At 40.3% G+C, this 14502-nt stretch overlaps 1 protein-coding gene and 1 long non-coding RNA gene across 9 annotated transcripts in view; one reads left to right on the top strand and one right to left on the bottom strand.

The window, feature by feature from the left end:
- Positions 1–14502, bottom strand: part of CPNE4 (copine 4) — a 499753-nt gene that overhangs the window by 62004 nt on the left and 423247 nt on the right. The gene's annotated exons all lie outside the window — the stretch shown is intronic.
- Positions 12346–14502, top strand: part of LOC113918130 — a 29397-nt gene continuing 27240 nt past the window's right edge. The window contains exon 1 of the long non-coding RNA XR_003518450.1: positions 12346–12504. This is a non-coding gene — a long non-coding RNA (uncharacterized LOC113918130). The remainder of the gene's footprint in view (positions 12505–14502) is intronic.

Below are 14502 nucleotides of genomic sequence, written 5' to 3' on the forward strand. Positions count from 1 at the left end.
TGTGCCATGAAAAGAAATAGAAGCCCACCTACATCTCATGTTAGAGGGATACTAGGGAGAGAGGCACTTTGGGGCGGGGGGGGGGAATCTCAACATTCTGAATAAAGATTTGCTTTTCACCGAGTCACAAAAACAAATGCTCAGCACAGCTCTCAGTGGAAGAGGAGTACTGGACAGAGTCAGGAAATGAGCGCTCTTGGTCTCAGAATGGCCATTACCTTTTTAAGCAGGATATTTTATTTCTCAGGGGCTCAAGGCTATTATCTGGAGAAAGAAAGGATTAGACTCAATGGTCCTTAAGTTTCTGTCCTACTCTTAAAATGATTGAAAAATTAAGTGATTTCCTTCTCCTTCACTAGTGTCATTCCCACCCACCAGCAGGATCATACTTGATCAACTCTGGGAAGAATGATTGTATCCTGCGTCCTGTGCCATTGCTTCCATTCTAGATAGTAATGACTCACCAAAGTTGGAAGGCAAATTCTAAAATCTTCCATTTGATTTTTACCTAATACAGATCTAACTCCAATAGGTATTGATATTATCAAACTAAACTGACATTGGGGTAACCCCATGTTAAATTCCCTATTAGATTCCCATGTTAGATTTTTGGCAAGGTTTTGAATTCCAGTTGAGTGATGAGCCCGGGGTAAATGTTCTTTGACTGACTGAACTGGGGTGAGATGTGTGATGTAGGCTTTAAGTTCTGGAGGTGAGAGGTCACAAATCATCAATTTTCCTTGTAAAGTACCCGGTATAGGTGGTGCCTAATAATTACATGTTTTCTGTTCTGTCAAGTTATTTGTTTTTAATACAGTTAGCATTTGAGTTATTTTTGTTTGCCAAGTTCTTTAAGCACATCTCACTTAATCCTCACAACAAACCTGCTAGGTAGGTACTGATAACATTTTGAAAGAAATTGAAGCCCAGGGATGTTAGGTAACTTTCCTGAGGTTACTCAGTTAGAAAGTGGTAAAGTTGGGATTTGAACCTTGGTCTCTTGGGGGAGTCTGTGCTTTTCTGTATACCATACCACCTGTTTTCTCATCATTGAATGAATATTTACTGAATATCTACTATGTTTCATGTGCAGATACTCTGGGCATTGATTACATGACTGTTGGAATAGGGTGCTATTTCACTGTTTTTATGAAGTCATTTCACCCCAGTATTTATCAAGTAGCAGAACATTCTACAGAATTCCTTGGTTGGAGTAGTCCTCTGCAGGCAATGTAGAGAGATCCCTCTGGCTGCCAAGTGGAGAATGAACAAAAGGGAGAAACAGAAGTCTAATGAGGGCCTGAACTTAACCTGTGAAATTGGGAAGATTATGTAGATAGTAAGGAAATGGTAGCTAAAGGTCTCAATCTCTAAGTAGATGTTGGGGTTGAGAGAGAAGAAAAGGAGGAAGAAAAAATTAGAATTGTTCCTAAAATTCTGGCTTGGGTATTTTGGTGTACGATTTACCTGGACAGGAATCACAGAAAAACAAGTTTGAGGACCAAGGGATAGTTTAGTATTTGGCCATGCTGAATCCCACATTTTTGACCTCTAATAAACACCATGATTCTCTGGACCTGTGGTAAGTAATCACTGTTTCTTCCAGCAAAATGCCTGTGTCTCTGTTTCTAAATGATCCATGCCGCTTGTAGTTTATTGATTGCTATAATTTGATGCCTACAGACAACCTCCTGCTGGGTCCCTGAGGAGGAAAAGGCACTTGAAGACCGGAAAAGAACAGATGACTCCATTTGTGTGGCTTAATGGGTCTGGAAACCACAAGCTGGCAATGGAGGACTCACTGACAGCCAGGAGGAAGTCTTGGCACGGCCAGGCAACCTGATTATTGTGTATTCCCAACATAAGCTCATTTACTTGCTACTCTTGTTTAATTATTGCCTATGCAACCATCATAGGTGTTCAAGACTTGGAAGTTTTAAAACAAGGGAACAAAACAGACCCTAAAAGCATGCAGAAATGAGCCACTCCTAATCAATCACATGAAATGATCATCAGAAAACAGTTTTGGTGCTGACGTATCCAAACCAATTCTGGGTATTTAGATTGGATTTACCATCTATCCATAAGACAATATAAAACAAACTCAGGCATTCCAGTCAGATTCACATAAATTGTTCTGGATCCTCTCGCCTCATCACTACCACTGATCTTTGTCCTTGCTCTGTTCTAGTGTTTATAATGTTTCTTTGACTTGCTTGGGTGTCTAGCTTATCCTCTGAATATAACCTTTGATGTTCAGGACTCTTTAGAGTCTAGATAATCCTTGGGATCCTCTCACTCATGACTCTTTTGGGAAACCATCATGTTTGACCCAGGTCTGGATCTTGGGTCCTCATTTAGGAATTAGCCTCTGATTGAAGGCTTGTGTAGACTTATTCCAGCCAAGTTCAGGCAAATTCAATACTTATTTTTTGAAATTTCATTTTTTGTGTGTATGTATGTGTGAAAAGGTCTCTATGTCACTTAGCCTTCCTACAGAGACTTGGCCATTCGTGGTCAATCTGTGCCTCACTGAGTTATGATGCTTACTTAGATAGTGTGAAAAAAAGAGTTTGGAATTTCCTAGATAAAATGAGAAAACCAAGAGTTTGGACTATGTTGTTAGCCTAAAATTGCTACTGGTAAAACTCTATTTGTCAAAGAGACTCATTTCTCCTCTTCCAAACAATAATTATTATAGACAGACTTTTGAACAGAACATTTTCCTGAGAGATAGGACTTGGTTATATGAGTTAGCCAGGAAGACACCCTATTCTTTTCATCTGGATGGAGCCAGGCACACATTTGCAAGATGGACAAGCAGAGAGCTGAGATTTTGACAGCGGTAAGCAGGGCCACTGACCTATCTTATCAGCCTTATTACCCAAGTAATTGAACCTTTCTTCTCATTCCATTTCTATCACTGGACAGACCAATTGCTATATTTGTCTCTGGGAAGATGAAACAGAACTTCTTTACCTGGAGGTATAAACCCATCCATTCACTGATGGGAAAGGCCCTCCCAGTAACAGCTTCAACAATAACTACTTGGGAGGCCAGAAAAAGTAGTGGAAACTAATTAGAAAGTCTTCTGGTTAACCTAGCAGTCATTATGTTTTCAATGGTGGTTTTTGATATATAGACCCAGGTATCCAACTAAATTCTACATTAAGGTTATCATTTGAAAGAACAGAAATAAAAATTTATTAAGTAGCAAAGCATTTTAAAAGTTCATTTTACAGAGCACCAGTTGCAAAGGAGGTTAATAGGTATAGTGAAAAATAGAAAAGGGCTGATCCTCAAATAAGTTTGGGTTACCCTGGGATAATAGAAGTTAAACATCCTTCTTCTATCAGGATGTCGGGATGTTGACACCTGCTGTTCCCTCTAACCAAAATGTTTTTCTCTCCAACTTTTTCTAGACAGCTCTGTTTAAATTTCAGGTGTCAGCTTAAATATTCCTTCCTCAGGCATTCAAACTAGATCTAGCTTGTTTTAAACTTTCTTCTGTCCCTGTACTTTTTCTTCACTGCACATTTGGGATTATGTTTTTCATGATTACCTGATTAATTTCTATCTTCCTGATGAACTGTAAATTAGCTCCAGGGGCAGCAAGCACTCCTGTTTCATTTACCATTTTATTCCCAACAGTGAACACAGAACTTCGTGTACGTTAGGTGCTTAATAACTATTTGTTGAATGACTATGTGGCAGAGTAGGTTAGCTACCCAGCCCAGTGTAGAGCTGTTGCTGGTCACCAGCAAGGGAATGTGCTGTGTTTCACCTCTAGGCTGAAGGTTAAGAAAGGGGTGTGCTTTCTTGCTCTCTTTTCTTTTCCACTGGCTGAAAGGGAAGGACTTTAAGGTTTCAGAGGGTGGTGAAGCCACAAGGTGGATGGAGCCTGGATCTCTGAATCACTGTATGAAGCTGCCCATGGAACACTGATTGGATTTTCCTTAACTGAGAAATAAACTTCCATTTTACTAAGCTACTTAGAAGTCAGTTTTTAAAGAATACATGTAAATAATACATGTAAAAGAATGAATGAAAGGTTAAAAAGCAATACAGATGTGGTCAGAATAGAGCTGGATCTCTGGCCCATATTACCTAAGGATTTTCAACATTTAATGAAAAGGAGCTAGGAATTAATAGAAATCCCACTCTTGTCATATTTATGTTTGTTCAGATTGACAGTGTGGTAAAATGATCACAGCCTTAATTTCAGACCATGGATCTGATTATTTTCCCCCCATCCAGTTAAGAGCCCCTCCTGCACTGTTACAAATGAACTCCTGGCTGGATGGATAATACCTGACTTTTAGAACCAAGATTCTCATGCTCAGAATGAGTGAAACTACATCAGCATAATCCCTGTAAGAATGCTGTTTTACCAAGACTTTGTCTTTGCTGAAGTGTGTGATACACTACACTAGTGTAATCCTTGCATTAAACAAACTTTGCTTCTGCCCTCCCTTTCTTCTCTCCTTTCATAAATACTGTTTGAGGACTAACTGTGGGCCAGCTACTGTGCTAGTCACTGGTGATAAAATGAGGAACAAGACAGTCGTGTCTTCTGCTATTATAGAGCTTATAAGCTAACAGGTAAGACAGACAATTAACTAAGCAATTGCAACGCAGCATGATAAGTGCTATCTTACAGAGTGTACAGAATGCTATGGAAACATTTCGCAAGGCCACTACAGCAGACATGGGTTCCGCCCATGTCACACTGGATCCCTTTACCATTTTGGGGCACACCAACTCCTGATATCCTTTCTCTCCCAACACCAGCACTTATATCTTTGTTAGAGGATTGTCCCCAAGCTGCCAGACTGTTTTTCCTGTTTGTGTAGTACTCAGAATTCTCAGGGTAGCCCTTAAGCAATGACTGACACATGCAGAGAGTTAAGTGCTATCCTTGACTGAGACAACTCTACATTTTATTTATTTATTTATTTACTCATTCATTCACTCATTCCTAGCAGGATTCAGCCAAAAATCGCCCTCTTTGAGACTTTGCTTGATATCCTATCCTTACTTTGCCTCCTTTCCTTCTCTGGTCCCATCTGCCCACTCACCTATCAGCTAATCCTGGGAACACATTTACATGAATTCTTGTCTCAGAGCCAATTTCTGGATGACCCAGGCTATGATGGGCATCTAATCCAGTTCAGAAAGTCAGAGAAGACTTCTTGGACAATGTGCAACTTAAGATGCTGTCTAATGGATGAGTAGAGTCAACCAGGTATATGGGGAGTGGGTGGAGAAGAAGGGTGTTCTAGGCAGGGTGGACAGCACATTCAAAGACTCCTCCTGGAGTCTGTGTTTGTATGCAAATTATTCCTCCTGAATCCATCCGACTTTCCCATTTTGGCAACTTTTGTGGTGATCTCAAATTTCCCTAAGTTCTATGTCAGTGATATAAAGTCCCCGTTTCCTCATGATCAGTATTTATCAGGGGATTTAAAAAAAAACCCACAAAACATAATAATATTTGTTTCTCCTTTATTGATGGATTCATTGCTTGTATCAGTGTGAATAATGTCTTGGCAAAACTGGGAGCAGGATAGCCCATTACGTTTAGTGATATAAATTATCCTTGATGGAAGAGGTCCTTGTTCATCAATACTGATGTGGCTGTGTCATCAATTTAATAGCTGAACGCTAAGGACCATTAAATCTAGCACTGTTTGCCATACCATTATTTATAATAGTGCCCAAGAGTAACATGTAATTAACTCTGTGACTGACTGACAAAGTAAATTGCAGGGTAATCAATCATATTGCATAAACACTTGTCACCGGGCCACATATGGGATGTGAAGGTTGACTTGTGATGTTTTGGCGCTTCCCTGTCTAAATTGTTGTTCTGGGCTACTGTGAGGCTTAATGCTGATAGGGACTTTTTTTTCCAGATCCAGATTTAAAGCTGGTTCCTGCACCTCTATATTCAGTCCAATCCTGCTGCTTAGCTTGATTTTTAACTGATGCCCTTTGGGAGGGTAACCAATATTGAGAATCATTCAGTTCTTCTTTATCTGGAATGGCTTTCTCTTTTTAGGTCTCTCCTACTCATGACTTACTTCTTTGCCCACTAGTCCCCCCTTTCACTTAGTTTTCCTTCTGCCATTTGCCTTTAAAAGAAGCAATTTACACTCTTCTGCAGTACCTCCCGCCCCCATCCCCCGGCCCCAATAAGGCCATTTTATAACTTGTTCTCCTTTTTGAGCTGACCAGGAATGAAAATACCTATGAAATTCACTATGAGCCTGGGTAGGTGGGACCAAGTCAGAGTTTTCCTCTCATTTATGGGCCATTTTGTAAATTTTAGTCATCCAGAAGGGTCAGACTCTCTCCCTGTGATAGCTACTTGTAACTTCCAGAAACTCCAAGTTCTGTGGGGCCAAAAGGAAGCCTTCTTTTCCAGAAAGAAAAATGGTTAATGGAAAGATATGACTTGCCCATTAGCATGAGTTTCTTCTGTGTGAGTACTGAGGCTAGTTAGACCTGTGGTTAGGTGGGGTCTTCCCTGAAATGGGAAGGCATTATTTCAAGTATCAGCCATGAAAGAAGAGGTCCTTAGAGCAGTGAAGGAGAGGATTCTGTACCTGTCTCTTGGAATTACCCTCTTAGATATGGACCAGGGTGGCAAATACCCAACATAGGCATTATCATCCATCCCTCCCACTACTCCCTGCCCATCCTCTTATCCTCATCCATTACAGATATCACCAATCAATCATTATACTTTCCTCATTGAATTGGGATAAAAATTTGGAACCCTCCTCAATCCAGCATCCTAGTTGGTCACTGTCTATAGAGCAGAGTTGGAATATAAGATTAAAACCTATTTCCTAGTGTTGTTTTCAAGTCTGATATGTCAGGATGTACATACATCTAGTACATACTGATGGGTGGGTGCTAGGAGGGAAAGAACTACCTGAAGATCATCACCTTATCCATTGGAGCAGGACTGTGAGCCCTGGAGAGTGAGTCATATCTTGTAAACCAGATAATTTTCATGTAATACTACTTCTCAGGTTTATTTTCTCTTTGTTTTCACCTTTCTTTCAGTGACATTTGATTTGAATGGTCTGGCCTTGTCATAGCTGGGCCACAGACTAGCCAAAGGAGAACCATGTGTCCATGATAAGGACAGAGTTAAATAGAAAGCTGGGTTATCTGGAGGCCAGAGTACATCTGAGCCTGCTAATTAGTGAATGCTCGTGGGAGGTGTAGGTTTTTAAATTCAGCTGCTTTTCCTTACTCTGAGATTCTTTCTCCTACTGACAGCCTTAGTGATCCTGAGTGTTATTTTATTTAAAAAGGTACCTTTCATTTTGTTGCAACCTTGAAAAGACTATCAAGAACTCACAATGAGGTAGCAAGAAATTACTTCATTCACAGGAATTATCATTCCATCTCTCTTCCTCCCACCTATCCTTGTCACAAACCCATGTGTTTTCCACGGCAAGTCCTGCCAGTTTTGTATGTCACTAAAGCCACATGATCAGATAGCAAATATCAAAGTCTCCTGATGACTGAAGAGCCCAGTATCCCATGAATATAATGATGATGTTGATGATTTCCCCAGCATGAGTTTCTGAGAGAGCCACAGGAACCTTGCCTTCTTCTCATTCTGTCCTTACTTAGAAGCTTAGCTTTTAAGATACTCTCTGGAGCTCTGATCTATGAAGAGGTGAACAAATTAACAAACATGGAGCTTCTAATATATTATTATTCAAATTTGCAAACCATCACCTTGGCAAGCAGGTATGTGCTTTATAGACCTAAGTATTGCTTTGACATGTGAGTCAAAGAGAATTTGTAAGCAATAGACAGCTGCTCTTAGAGAATTCAGCTTGGCATGTAATCTAGTTCAGTTGAAAGATTTAGATATAAAAACACTGCTAAACAGACCACTGCTCTCCTCTATGTCTCTCTGGTCAAGTACAAATCATTCACTTGGCAGGTTCTTTGCAATTTCACTAATTAATGGCATCCACTTGGTCCTTCTGGTCCTGAGTCAGGATTCTACAGAAATTTTTTTTCAAAGTCCAACCAAGAGTAAGGGGAAAATAAGGCATAATTTTTAAGATTTATTTTTAAATTTAATGAAGAGTTCTGTGGATTGGCATTTGACCTGGTAGTTGGCCTAACACTTGTTTGGATTTCTTTCCAGCCCAGCACAGAGAAACATGAACCTACTTTTTTTAAAAAATTTTTTATTTATTTGACAGAGACAGAGCGAGAGAGGAACATAAGCAGGGGAAGTGGGAGAGGGAGAAGCAGGCTTCCTGCAGAACAGGGAGCCCGATGTGGGGCTCGATCCCAGGACCCTGGGACCATGACCTGAGCTGAAGGCAGACGCTTAATGACTGAGCCACCCAGGCGCCCCCTTACTTTTTTTTTTTCAAATGAGTTGTCAGTAGGGTTTTATTGGTTTTATACCCTAGGTTGGTGGGTAAGGATGGATCAAAGGTCAGAGGAAGAAAATACAGAGAAACTTACTCTGAAAGTATCAATTCCATTCTGTACATGTCTATACTGTTGTTTCAATCATAATCTTATTCATTCAGCCCAATAGCATGCCCCCAATATGTGCTCAGTAGGCTGCCAGGAAACATGCCATACACATTGTGAGTTTAAAACATGGGTCACTGCCCTCAAGGAGCTTGCCATCTAGTAGGGAAGATAAACATGTACTGAAAGTAACCTAAAAGCAAAGTGAAGTTGGGTGATGATTTATTAGGAACTATAAGAAAGGTCTGAGTAAAAGCAAAGGAGAAGAGTGATCTGTTGTGTGCTCTTATTGGACATGACAACAGGGATAGAGTCTTATTTGTCTTTGTAACTTGTGCCAGGAAAAAAGTAAGTGCTAGATAAATGCTTGATGAATGCAAGTGAGAGGGAATATGGAAAGTGTCTTGAAGGAAGTCATTTTTGAAGCAAATCTGGAAGGAAATAATGGAGTTTGGGTTGACAGAGAGGAATTAGGAGTAAATTCTACATAGGAAATTGAAGGAGCTTAGAAAGAGGAGGCAGCAGCCTGCTGAAGCAGAAGGGAACAGAGAAAAGTCAAACAGGTCCAGTGTACATTGACCACATTCATCCTTACTTTGGGCTTCCTCCCAGATTTAACCCCCACTCAGAAGTAACTAGGAAGATAATATAGCCTCCTGTTCCTAACCAAGGCATGGGGATACTGCACTGTTCTCATGAGAAATGGAGACTTCCTGGGGTTTCAGAAGCTCACAGAAATACTTTAGCATGCACAAGAATCTCCCAGAAGGCTTGTTAAAACACAGATTTCTGGGCCCTATCTGCAAAGTTTCTGATTCAGTGGATTTGAGGTAAGGCTTCAGGGTTTGTACTTGTAACATATTCTCTGGTGATGGCAATATGCTAGTTCTGTGACCCTCGTTTGAGAACCACTGTCTTAGAGAAATATACAGTTCCCTTTCCCTCATATTTGCACCACTTCTCAAGACAAGGAAAGAATTAAAATGTCATAAGATGGTTGTGATGAGCAGAGCCCTTTTTAAAATGTTTGCCGCAAGTGGCTACTTCAAAGATGCTTGATATAAGATTTCTGGAATAAAACTGCATTAATTTCTAATTTAGAAATGATTATACTCCGGGAGTCCCCACTGTCAATTGAATGTTTAGAACTCAGAACATTATTTTCCTGCAACAAAGTTGTAAATAGTTGAGGTCTCCAGCTTACCACAATAAGCCTAGGTCACCTGGAATAAATCTAATGCACTCAGTTCTGCAATAGATAATCACAGAAAATAACACCGTGGCAATACTTCTAGTTAAACCTAACACAACCTTGAACATGTGTGCTTCACTTTGTTCAGTAAATGATCCTTAGACGTTACATGACCATTACATTTTGATAAATTAAAATTATATTTTAGCACATTAAGAACCTCACTAATTGAATGATCTTTAATCAAAGAAGAGAGTAGTATAGAATGAATTTTAAAATAATAAAATGATACATAAAGGAATTCTCAAAATCTTTGTGCTTTTTAAGCTGAAGTTTTTTTTTTTTTTATAAATCATAGTTACTTATAGGAAAGAAAATTCGGTTTATATAGGCATCTCAGCCTCTGTTATGGCACACTGACTTTGAACCCTTTGCTGAACAGGCTAGGCTTCAGAACATCTATTCCCACGTTCCTCTTCTGAGGTTTTGTCTTCATATAACTTGCCATAATGGTGCCTCATGCCCATCCTCCCCTAAAGTGGGCACCTTGTTTAAGGATGGCCAGTCTGTATGTTGGCTAGGACTTTATAGATGACCTGATTTGGAATTTTTGCTTATCATGGACAAAGGGACAAACTGGACCAATCAGAACTTGAGACAGAGAAAAAGAAAGAAGCAGTAGGTTTTGGGAATAGTAGCTGATGGACACAGGAAGAATAGCTGAATTGCCATAATGGTGGAGCATAAGAATCAGTATTTGTGAATCCTTGCTGTTTTGGAGATGGACCAGAGGACCCAGTCACTAGTACTGCTCTAAACTCTGAATGATTTATTGAGTATTGAACTACTTAATAAGCTCTGTGAGAACTGGCAGTTCATCTGTTCCTGGAATCCTGGATCTGTAGCAAATCTTTTTTTTAATCTTCCTTTTTTTTAAGGTGAATTCTTACACAACTCACCCCAACTAAAGGTCACCAAAATTCCTTTTAATAAATATAGCCTAACCAACATAAAGTCTTATGGAAATCCTCTAGTGATGGATTTGACACATAGCTGAGGCTTACTCTCCAATCTTCATTTTAGGTCTCTGGGCTCAGGTTTTCTATTTGCAGAATTGGGATAGTATTTCTCTCCTCTCCCTCCTGATCACTCCCAACTGATGGATTAGTAAGTTAATATCTTCACAGCTTTGAATTAATCAGAACTGAAGACACATAAAAATGCAAGGAATTAAGGAACAGACAATACATAAAAGAGAAAAAGGAGAAGGAGAGTCAGGGAAATCAGCCCTTACCACAAAGGAAGGTGCAAAGCCTTTGCTGCGCTACATCTATAAATAATTAGCTCTGCCAGTATATGTAAGGTTTTGGCCAGTTGGTCCAGGTCCACTAGGGATAATGAGGACTAGGGACATATGGCCAACAAGCTCAGCTGTAAGAGGACAATGTGCTTCAGATACTCACCCTGCACCCTGTGTGATATAGATTTATAGGGTCTGAGCACTTTTCTGATGAGTGCTAGTATCTTTAGATTCATTAAATGGGAACTTACTCACCATGCCTTGCCTCAAGCTGGTTGTAGAAATCTTAGTATCTTAGATTCATTGGCAATTTGTGGATCATTCCACTCTGACTCTAATTTTAAGGATAAGAAAGCAGGTTGTAGGAGGATGAGCAGCACAAAATTTACTCACGATAGTGTTGCTTTTAAAGCCTTGCTCTACTTGCTCTTAGCTCAGAGACAGTAAAACCTCATCTTACCAACCTGTTCAATAACTTATTTCATGGGACTATTTATAATAGCCCCACTGCTATCACATACTGAGCCTCTCAACAACCCTTTGAAATGGGCAGAGGTATCATTTTCATTTTACAGATGAGGAAGCTAAAACTCAGTGAGGCTAGGCCACTTTTTGGAAACCCAGATCCTCTGACTTCTAACACCTATGCCTTCTTTATAGATAGTATATTTGATAATAATTTGTAAACTAAAATTTGAAATAGAAATGCTGGTCTTTATTATAACCCTCAACTTCATCCCAATGCCACCTTCCCTGGACTATAACAAAGGTTCATCCTTAAGGACAGTTTCTTCTTTGTATCTTTGGTTTTCTGTGCAACACTTTGCAATTATAGGAATTCTCCTCAAATTAAGTCAGAATCTCCACTGGATTATAAACAGGATCCTTTTGAATGGTGGTAACTTTATTTGATTCCCAACAAATCATTCTGAGCCTTTGCCTCATCACTGTGACCATCTTCTTCAAAGGCTTCTGTGAGACACCAACATTAACCCACTACCACTGAAGCCATTCATTCATTCATTCATTCATTCACTATTTCCTGGGCAACTACTATGTGTCAGATACTCTGTTAGAGATCAAAGATGTAAAGATAAAAAGGCATGGTACCTGTTTTCCCAGAAGCTTATAATTTAGTGTGTGCAGGGAGTTGAGGTGCTAGGCAGAGGAGTGGTAAAGAGGAAAGACAGGCAAACACACCAACAGTTATAGAATTGAGAACTTGGTATGATAAAGATGAGGACATAATGCTGTGGAAACAGAGAAGAAGGTTCTAAGTCAGAATGAGGAGTCAGAGAAGGCATTTTAGAAGGAAGGAGGGATGGGAGGGAGAAGGGAAGGGAAGGAAGAGGAGAGAAAGAAGGAAAGAAAAAGTAAGAAAGGCACATGCACTTTTATGTAATAAGAAAGACTGACAAGGAAAATCCACTGAGCATTTTATGGAGCCATTGATTTCTGCCTACCATGTCTCCAAGACTCCTCCTTCCTTGTAAGTGGTGACAAAACTCTGGCCACCAGGGACCCCTGACTAGGGTCCGCTTGTAACCTCAGCCTCCTGAGAAGCAAATCTGTCATGCTTCTTTTTCTTGTAGAATAAAAGTCAAGCTTTTCCTGGAGGCACTTGCTAGGACTATGGTTGACACAGCTGTGAGGAAGATTAGCATTCTTTGTGCAGCCGGGTGAAGAAAGGGGAACCTTTGTTTCCTCATAAATGAGAGGAAGCCCTATGGCAGGGAGAGCCCTGAAAACCCATTTAATTACACGAAGTTAAGACTGGGTGGGTAGGGTAGGTCCTGGCAAAGAGATTAACCAAGTGTTGCTGGTTGTCATTCTACGACATTTGCACAGTCAGTCAACATCTCCCAGTTGTGAAAACCTAGCAGGTACTGGGGGAAGAGGCATAAAGCTCAAGGAGATAAGAGAATTCACAATTACTGAACTCTGGGGCTCTGTATACAGTGAAATGCACACCACACAATCCTATTCAATTCTCCAAACAACCTATGCACTTTTCATTGCATAGGTTCAGAGAAGCTAAGTAACTTGCACAAGTTCACCAGCTTAAAAAATATTCAAACAAAGGTGTGCCTGATTTCCAAGCCCAGCTTGTTTCATCATGTCAGTCTTGCCCATCCTTGCCTGAGAATAAGAATCACATGGGGGGGGGGGGGGATGTGTTTATTATACATGTAGATTCCAAGCCCTCTGCCAAGGCTTGAAATCGGAATTTCCAAGTGAGGTGCCAGGGAATCTGCACGTTTAATATTTATCTTAGGTGGTTGTTAGGATCAGATCATTTTGGGAAAACTCTGCAATGTATTGTGCTGCCTTGACAAGTGGCATAAGGTTGAAGAGGAAGGGGGAGTGGAGAAAGATTAAGGAGGTAGAATTTACAGGTCTTGACTGATTACAGGAAAGAAAATTCTGCAGTCCCTGAAGACTGTCCAAAGTTCTGTGGGTTGTTAACTTCTGCCTCACAATGGAATCCTCCTCTAAGTAGGGCAAAAGCACAAACAGCCATTCTACCATGTTCCATTCTACCATGTTCCCTTGGGTGTGAGCATCCCAGGGGAGATCCAGCCAGAGCTCCAGTGTGAGCTCCAGCCAGAGGATAGTGGCATGCAGGTGCACTGCTCTGGCTGCATAATGTGTCCTATGATTTCATGATACTCATAGGTGAAAAAAAATGTAAAAGGCTTTCTGGGGGAGCAGCCAACTATTGTGTCCCTGTTTTCAGAACACAAAGATTACTGTAATTGGTTGATTTAAAAAATAATGATGATGCTATATTGCAATGAAATGATTTAAAGAGTTTCTTGGAGCAAGAATTTATGTTTGTAAGAAAGTTTGTAAAGGTTTTAGGTTGACCACATTGTGCTAGTGTAAATCCTTTCTTTTCTTTTTTTTTTTTTTTTTAGCACAGTGGGCCATTTTTTCTGAGCCCCTTGGGTCCAGAGTTGCCTGACACCTCTAGGCCACATAAATGCTATTTTTTGGCCTTCACTGAAGATACCACCTATGGTAGGCAGAATAATCGTTCTTCAAAGATGTCCACATCCTAATTCCTATAACCTGTGAATATGTTACTTTACACGGCAATAGGGACTTTGCAGATATGATTAGATCTTGAGATAGGAAGATTAACCTGGATTATCAGGTGGGCCTGATGTAATCACAAGGGTCTTTATAAGAGGGAGGCAGATGTCAAAAAGAAGGAGATATGATGAGGGAAGCAGAGGTTAGAGTAATGGAAAGGGGTCATAAGCTAAGGAATGCAGGCAGCCTCTAGAAGCTGGAAAAGGCAAGGAAAGTGATTCTCCCCTAGAACCTCCAGAAGGAATGGAGCTCTGCTTATATTTTATTTTATTTTAAAGATTTTATTTATTTATTCATCAGAAAGGGGGAGAGAGAGAGAGAGAGAACACACAAGCAGGGGGAGCAGCAGGCAGAGGGAGAAGCAGGCTCCCCACTGAGCAGGGAGCCCGAT

The sequence above is a fragment of the Zalophus californianus genome, chromosome 1 (assembly GCF_009762305.2).
Source record: "Zalophus californianus isolate mZalCal1 chromosome 1, mZalCal1.pri.v2, whole genome shotgun sequence".
NCBI classification, from domain to species: Eukaryota; Metazoa; Chordata; class Mammalia; order Carnivora; family Otariidae; genus Zalophus; species Zalophus californianus.